The following is a 10,358-nucleotide window of genomic DNA, read 5'->3' as shown; positions in this document are numbered from 1 at the left end:
ACACACATACACACACGAACACACACAAACACACACACACACTCACATACACACACATACACACACAAACACAAAAACACAAAAACACACACACTGACATAAACACACACACACAAACACACATAAACACACACACACACTCACATAAACACACACAAACATACACAAACACACACACACACACACACACACACCATAGAGATAAATTTTAAAAAAATTAAAAAAAGAAGGAGCCAGGTATGCCCCTTTAATCCAGGCACTCAGAAGCAAGCTGATCTCTGTGAGTTCAAGGCCGACCTGGTTTATACAGTGAGTTTCAGGCCAGCCCTACCTACATAATGAAACCCAGTGTCAAAATAAAACAGAAAAGAGTGTTCTATTTACTTCTGATAATGTAGGCAACAGAGAAACTATTTCTACAGAGAAAGAATTTATTGTTGAGATAATCAGTGGGCTGGAAGGAGACCCCAATTCTTTGTGTCACTAACTCCATCACGGCCTCAGCAGGAAGCAAGAATGGGTACAGCTAAAAGGAAGCAGGGCGATCATGAGTAAAGCTGTGGACACGCATCAGCCCATCAGCAACAGAAGCAGGCGGAAAACCAGCTAGGATGAGATGGCTTCACCAGCCAATGTCTTTGACTGACAGTCCCTAGTAGCACCAGGATGTTCTTTCCTTCAAGTACCCTGGACTTTTCAGACACTCAGAAACCACAGAACAAAGTGTGGCAAATGCCTAAGAAAAGATGTCCTGTGGGACATATTTGTTTATACAGGTTTCATGTAGCCCAGGCTGGCCTCAAACACACTATGCACCCGAGGATGATTTTGAACTCCTGGTTCTCCTCCTGGTAATGGGACTCTGGGCATGGACCACCACACCAGCTGATGAGGTATTGTAGGTGGAGCCCAGAGCTGTGTGAGAACCAAGTGAGTACTCTGTCCATTGAGCTGCATCTCCAGCTCCTCGGGATGTGTTCTGCTAATACAACAAAACTAAAATAGACGTCTTCAATGAGAGACAACAGGAGTCTCCCAGTCCAGAAACATTAAATCACACATTCACAAGTAACACAGATGTCAAGAAATAATGAAACTATGTAACAGTAAGAAAAAAGAGGATGATAGGAAACATACTATCAAAATGTGTGAGACATAACTATGACGGTGCTAAGTGGAAACTTTATTTACAACACTAATTCTTAGATTAGAAACAAAGACCAGCAACCTAAATTTTTATCTACACTAGAAAATAAGAAAATAATTAATTCAATGAAAAAATAATTGTTAAAATGAACGCCAAAACACAAAACACTAAAAATAAGAAATTAACAAAAAAAAGCTATTGAAACCCAATTAGTTTTTTTTTAAAGCAAATAATTTTATTTTTATGTCTCGATTAGACCTATATAGAAAAATATAAGATCCATTCTGTTTGGCGATTTAAAAAAAAAAAAGAAATTGCCGTGTTTTAGAGTTTATGCAGAACACTGAACCTGGTACCACAGACAAAAATTTAAAACAAAAATTATTCATCGTTTAAACACTTTTTAATGACGGTGTTTATACTCACCTTACCTCTCCTATAATCTGCTTAATATCAGACAAGATTTCCAGGGTGGCCATATGGAGATTATGCAGTGTTGAAATGGAAGCACAGCATTGTATTCCCAACACAGACTCTGGTTGAGAACATCATTGTTTTTCTCACGAGGAAACTAGCACAAGATCCAAGTCCAGTCTCCCGAGGTGTTAACCCATCTTAGAGCCATTTCTTCAGACAGTACTTCCCATGTGTTATGTTTTTCTGCAACAATCGAAACAGAATTGTTTGCTGCACTGTTTGGTTTGCCGTGCTGCTTGGGAGATCCTGGACCATCAGACATGATGAAACTTCTCGCCCACACCCCCAACCCACCGCACTGGTATCAGTGTAGAGGAAATAGGAGAGACAGAAACCAAAAAGGAAAAAAAAAACCTGTTGTTGTTGGAGAAGCGTCATGTAATAGGCCAAGCAGACCTTGGACATTCTATGTAGCCCAGGTTGGCCTTGGACTTACTATGTAGCCCAGGCTGGCCATGGACATACTCTGCAGCCCAGGCTGGCCTTGGATTTACGATGTAGTCCAGGCTGCCTTTGGACTTTCTATGTAGCCCAGGCTGGATTTGACATTCTGATCTTCAGGAGTATTGAGAATATAGGTATGCACTACCACACTCAGCTTTGTATCTGTTATTATAAGTGACTCAGCTTTGGCCCCTCATTTGCCAGCCTCCCTCAACCTCAACAACAGCATCCACAATCACCCACTAGGATAATCCCAAACTTTAACTCATCTGTTAAGGTCAGACTTTACAGGACAGAGAGTCAGCAGGGTCCTCATCCTTATTAGAACACATTTGTGTGGAGGGATTTGAGTGATTGTTTGAGTGAGCCAGTCATACCTTAACCTGGTTCTGATATTATGACCAAGATGAAAAAAAAAAAAGAAAGAATAAGAAAACAAAAGTAAAGGAGATGGGTCCAACACCGGGACTTGAACCTTAGCAGTTGAGGAGATGGCTCACACGTCTCAGGTAAATGATGGGTAGGGTTTGTGGCCCACATAGAATCCCAGTCCAGGGAGGTAGAGTTAGGGCCAATCCCCAGGGCAAGATAGCTGTCAAGACTAGTCATATTGTTGAGCTCTGGGTTTGACTGAGAAAAGCTGCTTCAATGAATAAGGTAGAAGAGAAATGGATTAGTCCCTACATTATACACTGCACATGCATGTATGTACACACACACACACTCACACACACACACACACAAACACAAACACACAGACACACACACACAAAAACACACAGGAACAAAACAAAAAACCTTGGACTTAAGGCATTGCCTCCACTGTAATAGCACATAGTAGGAGGTGGGGATCTAAATAAGTGTTCCTTTCCACCCCCACAAAGACCAACATACTTATGAACCCTCAGCCCTGGATCTGTATAATCTGCTGAGGACTCCCAGATATTTAGTTTAATCTCCTCGTTCTCTGACATATTCTGGTGTTCTGTTTCAGGAATTCTGAGCTGGGGCTCGGCTGACTTGAGTCTCACTCCCAGTCTTGCATCCAAGACAACTTTCAGCTGCCATGTACTGATCCTTGGAATTCCAGCCCAAGGTACCCTGACTTGCATTTCTCACGAGGAAATGCCATGAAGCCAGAGAAAGTGTGGCTGTCTTACTCTGCCATTTATTAGCTTAGAGTATTGGGAAATTGCCTCGACGTTTAAACCTCACTTCCCTCATGTATAAATGAGCAGGCGAACAATTCCACTTCATCAGATGTTCATAAGGAGTGAGTTAGAAAAACATATCAAAACGATTAGTGCCAATGTGTTTTATGAATGATAAGCAGTATCATTTATATGATTTGTAACATTGGAAATTATGGTACCTGGAACGTAACGGTTTTCATTATCTTTGCACAGATGATGCAAGGAAAGCATCTAGGATGCAGAAATGCTTCCTTTTTTTGCTTTATTTCCAAGAAGCATTTCTTTCTGCTCCAATTATTTTTTTAAAACTTACTTTCCACTCCATCTCCCCTTAGGTGATTAGGTTAGAACGGGGTTTGGTGAGAGGGGTTATAAAACATGTTACAGAATATATCTACAAGATTACCTGTTGCGTTCATATGGAGGCACCCTCCATGGACAAGCCATGCTCCCCCTGAAGCTATGGATTTCTTTTCTTTTTTTTTATTTTCATTGATTTCTTGTGATGACTAGTCTTGGAGGAAAGAACCTCCCTCGAGTAGCTTCCTCCATCAGATTGGCCTTGACTATGTCCAGGTGTCATTTCCTTGACTGTTCACTGATGTTGGAGAGCCTGGTCTACTGTGGGCAGTACCGCCCTATGTTGGTGGGTCTGTACTTTGTAAAGGTAGTTGAATGTGAGCTTAGAAGCAAGCCTGTGGGCAGTCTCTGTAGTTCCTGTTTCACAATCCTGTCTTGGTTTTCCTTGATGATGGGTTGGAACAGAGAAGATGAAATAAAGATTTCCCTTCCCAAGCTGGCTATGGTGAGTGTTTTCATCAGAGCAACAGAAAACCAAAATTAAGCAAAAATCACAGTGCCAGATGTGGGATGTCTTCCTGAAAGTTGCTGACCAGCGAGATCCCAGAAGCCCTCACAACTTTACAGGTTGTTGCCAATGATCTTCATAGCCCTCCAGAACTTAATCGTAAGACTCTATTGCTGAGGACACTGAATCCTTTTGGTCACAGGTCACAGAAAGGTCAATATCAAGTTGAGGTGGAAGCATCCTCTATAGTGGTAGCCTATATGGTTCAAGAAAGTGCTATGTAGGCTTCCAGGGGAGAAAATCATCTACAACCTTACTCGGGGGTGAACCATTCAAGCTAAAATGTAAGGCAAGATGTGGCCCTAATGTGTTTGTGGCATCGCAGTCATGGGAGTAACTAGTGGCTTTCCAATTGGATACAAGGCATATTCCACACGAGAGAATACACACCAGGTTCTGTAACTGGTCAAGAACCTATGGTTAGGGTGATATAGGCCCCATGAAAGAACATAATGCTAAATACATTGGCAAACTTCCTTCTAAACAACCATATTTGTATCTATAGATCAGGGTTGCACTCAGCTCTCATCAGAGAAGAAGCCTCTGACTACCGTGGGCAGAGACATACAGATGGACAAAGTGCTGGGTATCAGTGGTGTTGGACTGTTCAGGTGGAAATAGGACAGCTAAGTCTTCTCCTCTACACCTCAGAGAACATCATGAGTGGATGGAAGAAATATAAGAAACAGAAGATGGGGAAGTGGACAGCAAAAGGATATCTTTTAGATTGGACCTAGTCATTGAACTCTTAAACTGATGGCGGCTATGGTCACGGGCACAAGACTGGGCCCTTCAACACTTCATTAGAAATGGGAGAGGCCATGAAGACCCTCCCCCCCCTTGGCAATCAACATTTATTGGAGGAGGGGTTCTATCCTGCAGGCTTAGATCTTTCAAGACCTACTTTAGGAAGAGTTTTTACACCTTTTAACCTTCCTCTAGCCCACCACCCACCAGAGGTAGTAGAAAGGAAAGGACAATAGGGCGAACAAAGGACGATATGGACCTGCTTAGAAATAGTTCTCTGGGGCGATTTCTGTCGCGCGCCTAATGTCCCGCCAGTAAGAACGACGCGCGGCAACAGGATTCTTCTGCGAACAAGCCTTTACTGTGTTACAGCTCTTCTTAGTGTTACAGCTCTCTTAGTGTTACAGCTCTCTTGAACAGGGACCCCGAGCAGCAAAATCGCTCGGCTTATATAGACAGCAGTATGCTAATTATCTCTCAGGGATTGGTGGGGCTTGGATCACCCCACTACTTGTCCTCCAGGGATTGGCGGAGAATGAATCACCTCATTAGCATATTAACGGTCAACTAACACCTGGTGAATAAACCGCACATGTGCAGTACCGCTGTTCACCACTAGAGGGAGCCCTAGCAAGGGGACAAGCCTGCACATGCGCAGTAAGTCGTTTATATCCAGACAAGGCTGGATGTCGGCGCCATCTTTGTTTCGCCGCGCCGCTCTCTACATCTCCCCCTTTTTTGTTTAATAAAATGACTGGTCTAGATCTGGGTGTCACGTCAATCTTGTCATTGCTCCTGTCTTAGGTCGTTCTCATCCAAACTCGGCCTTACCCGTCATAGAGTTACCCTATCGCCACCGGGCCCCGTGTCTTAGGTTGGTCCGAGTTCGAGGAAAGTTGCCCGTCCCTGGATACAATGACTCCACATGACTGTGACAAAAATGATCTAGGGCGAACTCTTGATCTTTCAAAGAGGCCAGCCATATGTTGGGAGAAGTACCCTTTTTAATGGTGGTCATAGCCTGGTAAACAACCACTTTGTGTCTGGCATGTTCTCTTTTTTTTAAACAGCCAATAAGCCAGAGACCTACTCCGCATCCCAGGAGGACAATAGCTCCCCGGGACAAACATGCCCGCCCACTCCTTGAAAAGGGAGAAAGCATTGGTAATCCATGAGGTAAAGTCTTCAACTGTGATGGGGTCCAGCCTAGTGCTGTTGAGGACAGCAATCTGCATCAGCAATTGTCTTGATAGTTGCTCTGCTTTCATGGACCAGTTTCCTTTCAGATAATTCGAGATTTCTTTGCTCTGTTGAAAATTCTGAGAAAAGTTAGCTCACAAAGGAATAATGCATAAACCTCTAAGGGAGGAAACACAAGACAGCTGTGTCATATGATACAGTGCTTCAATTTGTTCTTGAACTAAATCTATCCTTTGATTGGCTAATAGAAGGCCAGATGCCAAATGGGTATTAAATTCTTCTTGTATCTCTAGCACCACTGCAGTTCTTTCTACAATCTGATTGACAGTCTCAGCCGTCTGTATTTGATTGGTCATAGCGATTTCAGCTGTGGTAGCTGTGGCAGCAGATAGCACAATGGCTGAAATTATGGCTGCCGTAATTCCAAAATCTCTTTTGGCTCTCAGCAAATTAAGAATAGGAAAGCTATCTGGGTTTGCCTCCACTGGGATTGGCACAAAAGGAGGGAATCTTAACCATCACTGCGGTGTCATTAGTGCCATCCCAGCATTCAGCTAAATAGAAGACTACATCAGAGCTATTACAATTTAAAGCACCACTGCTTACATTAGTGCTTATCAGAAAAAAGGTGATCTAGCACATACTGAAGTACTAGTGGCAGTATTATTTACCAAGAGGTTATTATATTGAATATTGATCAACCTGGTATCACCTTTTTCTGGTAGCTGAAACATTATACAGCACGAAGTTCTCACCCATCAACCTAGCAAAGGGGGTCAGGGATGTATATGACCCTTGCTCATTGGACAGCACCCATTGAAACCAAGGCCAGAGATTATGCTTGTCAGTCTTATTCTCAAAACAGTAGAATTGCTATGAACTGGCATGGGTACTGGCCAGGATCTGGCAATAGCCCACAGGGTGAGCGAATTAACCTGTATTACCATTCCCAGTAGTAATAGTAGGGTTCGTAGTCTCATCTTCAGGAAGAGCAGAAGGCAATTTTCGAGTCAAACGCTCAGGTACCCAAATTGGATTTTCTTGATTCTGCGGAAAAACACAAATCGCTCCCCTAGATCTCGAAATCACGGGATCTGGGCCATGCCATTCATCAGTCAAGACATCCTTCCACTTTACTTCTGGATTAGTTATAGGTGTAGTAGCAGCATGGCGATCCGCAGCAGAGCGGCCATGCGCATCCAAAATTAAGAAATTTAGAGTAAATAGAGCTAAAGAAAGTTGTTCTTTTGGTGTTCGGCTGTTGGCAATCCCCTCTTTTTGTTTTTGTATAAGCTCTTTTAAGGTACGATGTACTCTTTCCACAATTCCTTGACCCTGGGGATTGTATGGTAAGCCTGTAGTATGACCGACCTGCATTGTCTGGCAAAATGCCTGAAAGAACTTTTCAGTGTAGGCAGGCCCATTGTCTGTCTTGAGACTATCAGGCTTTCCCCAGGCTGCCCATGCCTCTAAGCAATGGCTAATGGCATTACGAGCCTTTTCACCAGTCATCAGAGTAGCGTGTATAATACCGGAACAGGTATCAACAGAAACATGAGCATATTTTAAATTTTACCAGTTTTATGTCAACTTTCTATTATCAATGTTACATTTTTTAAACCATATCCAATAACTTAAAAGCCAATAGTCCATAACCAAGGCATGTAGAGAATATTTATACATTTAAAACCAATCAGAAAACAAAATTGAAGTGGCTACACATATCTTAGCTACAGGTGCAAGGCTCCAAGGGCCGATTGAAACTGCTTTTTTAAGAGAAGCACCTTGTCACTTGCTAAATCTCCTTGAGACCAGGAATCCAAGTAGGCACACTCAAGTTTATCTTTTTGTTTGATTCTCCTGAATAAATTTTCAGGTGGTCTACCTCTATCAAATCTGATCAGTATGACTCTGTGAGGTTTCCAGAGCCTAATCACATACCTAGCAATAGCCTCAACTTGAGCCACAACAAAAGCTGTACTGACCCAATTTTTTATCTTTGCCTTCTCTCTGTTCCTTTTATCTCCTTTTCTTTTCTTTTTTTCTTTTGAGACCTTTTCTCCCTCTGACATACTTTCTTGTTGTTCTGCAAGGACCCTCTGACCTGTCCTAACAGCTCTAACGGCTTCCTCACATCGTTTATCCTCTAAGCAGGCAGGGACCATTTGCCAAAGAGGTTTTGGTCCGGGCTTAAGCTTGCCGTCAGTGACTTCTCTATCCCACACAAAGAAAAAAAGAAACAAAATTACCAGCCTTGCCCACAAAGGATCCATAACTTTAGGTTTCTTCACAGTGGCTCTCCACCTAGGCCCATATCTTTCTTCCTCATATATGGCTGCCTCTTCCTCTAATTCCTCCTCCTCCGACTCTGACAACTCTTGCTCAGAGTCACTGCCAGCCAGTTCTAAGGCTTCTAATTCTTACAAAGTATCCTCTCCGGATGACTTGTACTTCATCTTCCGGGGTACGCCTATTTTTTCCTCCAGCGGCATTTCTTCCGCCTTTTGTATCTCTTTCACTTTTGTTTTAGTAACCTTTTTCTTTTTGCCAGCTCCTAATTTGAGCTCCTAATTTCTCACTCTGCTCCGTTTCTGCCTCTGCTCCGTTTCTGACATGCTCTCTTAAATCCAAAAAGGGGCATGCCTCTCGAAGCCTAATTTCTCACTCTGCTCCGTTTCTGACATGCTCTCTTAAATCCAAAAAGGGGCATGCCTCTCGAAGCTTACCTTTTAATTTACCTTCTCGCAGTTCTGAATCCTCTTCAGCACACTGAAGGGTCCCCTCAGCACCGGCAATGTTGGTTCCCGGGTCTCGGCACCACTTGTCGCGCGCCTAATGTCCCGCCAGTAAGAACGACGCGCGGCAACAGGATTCTTCTGCGAACAAGCCTTTACTGTGTTACAGCTCTTCTTAGTGTTACAGCTCTCTTAGTGTTACAGCTCTCTTGAACAGGGACCCCGAGCAGCAAAATCGCTCGGCTTATATAGACAGCAGTATGCTAATTATCTCTCAGGGATTGGTGGGGCTTGGATCACCCCACTACTTGTCCTCCAGGGATTGGCGGAGAATGAATCACCTCATTAGCATATTAACGGTCAACTAACACCTGGTGAATAAACCGCACATGTGCAGTACCGCTGTTCACCACTAGAGGGAGCCCTAGCAAGGGGACAAGCCTGCACATGCGCAGTAAGTCGTTTATATCCAGACAAGGCTGGATGTCGGCGCCATCTTTGTTTCGCCGCGCCCCTCTCTACAGATTTCAATCTTCATCATCAGGATATCAGTTCAGTTGACATGAATCAGCAGAGGTAGGTCGATCTACTTGCAAACACCATTCACGAAACACCAAGGACAGTTCAACCCAGAAGAAATTGCTGAGCTCTTCCAATTGGCCTGGGTTTGAGGACGCAGCAAGAAGCCACCACAATGTCACCACAAGAAGTTCTCTGGGGCTTTTCTCTCTACAAAGTCATGACAAACAGTGGTCAGTGAGGAATAAAAGGTGAACCAATGCCACAGCATGGTCCATGAAGACCAGAGACATCAAAGTCCATTGAGCATCAGCGAAGAGTGTCAAGGCAAGCCAATACCGTGGGGTTGACCACTGTTGTCAAGGGTTATACTCGTACCCTTTCTAAACATCACACGCCCTTTTCCCAGGCAGCTACCATAAACACCATATGTTTGTTCTCAGCAAATCATCCTCCCCTAAGACAGTATCCAGAACAACATCCATGACACAGTGGAGTCTCCAAAGAAACCAGAAATTTCTGCTTCACTCCCTTCTTCATTCCTGTACCCATAGATAAGTTGTTCTGTCGAATTCCTCTGTACTCATGTAATTAATTAAACTCAGGGATTACACGCAGAAAGGAGACATGATAAAGGAGGGGGGACTTATTCAGAATATCGATGCCAATTGGAGAGGGAATGGCGTGAGAGAAGGGGTTGACCGAGGGGATGACAGAGGAGGATGAGGGAGGAAGCAAGGGAGAACTGAAGGGTGGGATGGGAGAATGAGGGAGGCCATGAGTGAGGGGAATTGGGAAGGGAAATACAGAAAGGAAATGACTAAAACTTATTATATAAGTATATGAAATTGTTAAACAAAAAAATCAAAATCGTCTTTTTTTAAAAAAAATTAATGTTTCTCTTTAAAGAGGGTCAATCATTACAACTTACAGCTTATTATGTTGGATCAATTTTGTCTTTAAGCCTTTTTTTTTTCCTTCGAGCAAATTGTCAGATGTGAAGTTTTATTTCGAGTCAGTGCCGTCCA

At 43.3% G+C, this 10,358-nt stretch overlaps 1 long non-coding RNA gene across 1 annotated transcript; it reads right to left on the bottom strand.

Annotated features, from left to right (window-relative positions):
• Nucleotides 1-5,215: 5,215 nt before the first annotated feature.
• Nucleotides 5,216-9,318, bottom strand: LOC134486337 (uncharacterized). Its single transcript, XR_010065131.1, has 2 exons — nt 8,803-9,318; nt 5,216-7,123 (listed from the first exon to the last, which is right to left on the bottom strand). It is a non-coding gene; the product is annotated as an uncharacterized LOC134486337 (long non-coding RNA).
• Between the last annotated feature and the right edge of the window lie 1,040 nt (nt 9,319-10,358).

The sequence above is a fragment of the Rattus norvegicus genome, chromosome 3 (assembly GCF_036323735.1).
Source record: "Rattus norvegicus strain BN/NHsdMcwi chromosome 3, GRCr8, whole genome shotgun sequence".
Lineage (NCBI taxonomy): Eukaryota > Metazoa > Chordata > Mammalia > Rodentia > Muridae > Rattus > Rattus norvegicus.
Note: the sequence above shows the minus strand (reverse complement) of the source record. Positions and strands in the feature narration are given on the sequence as shown.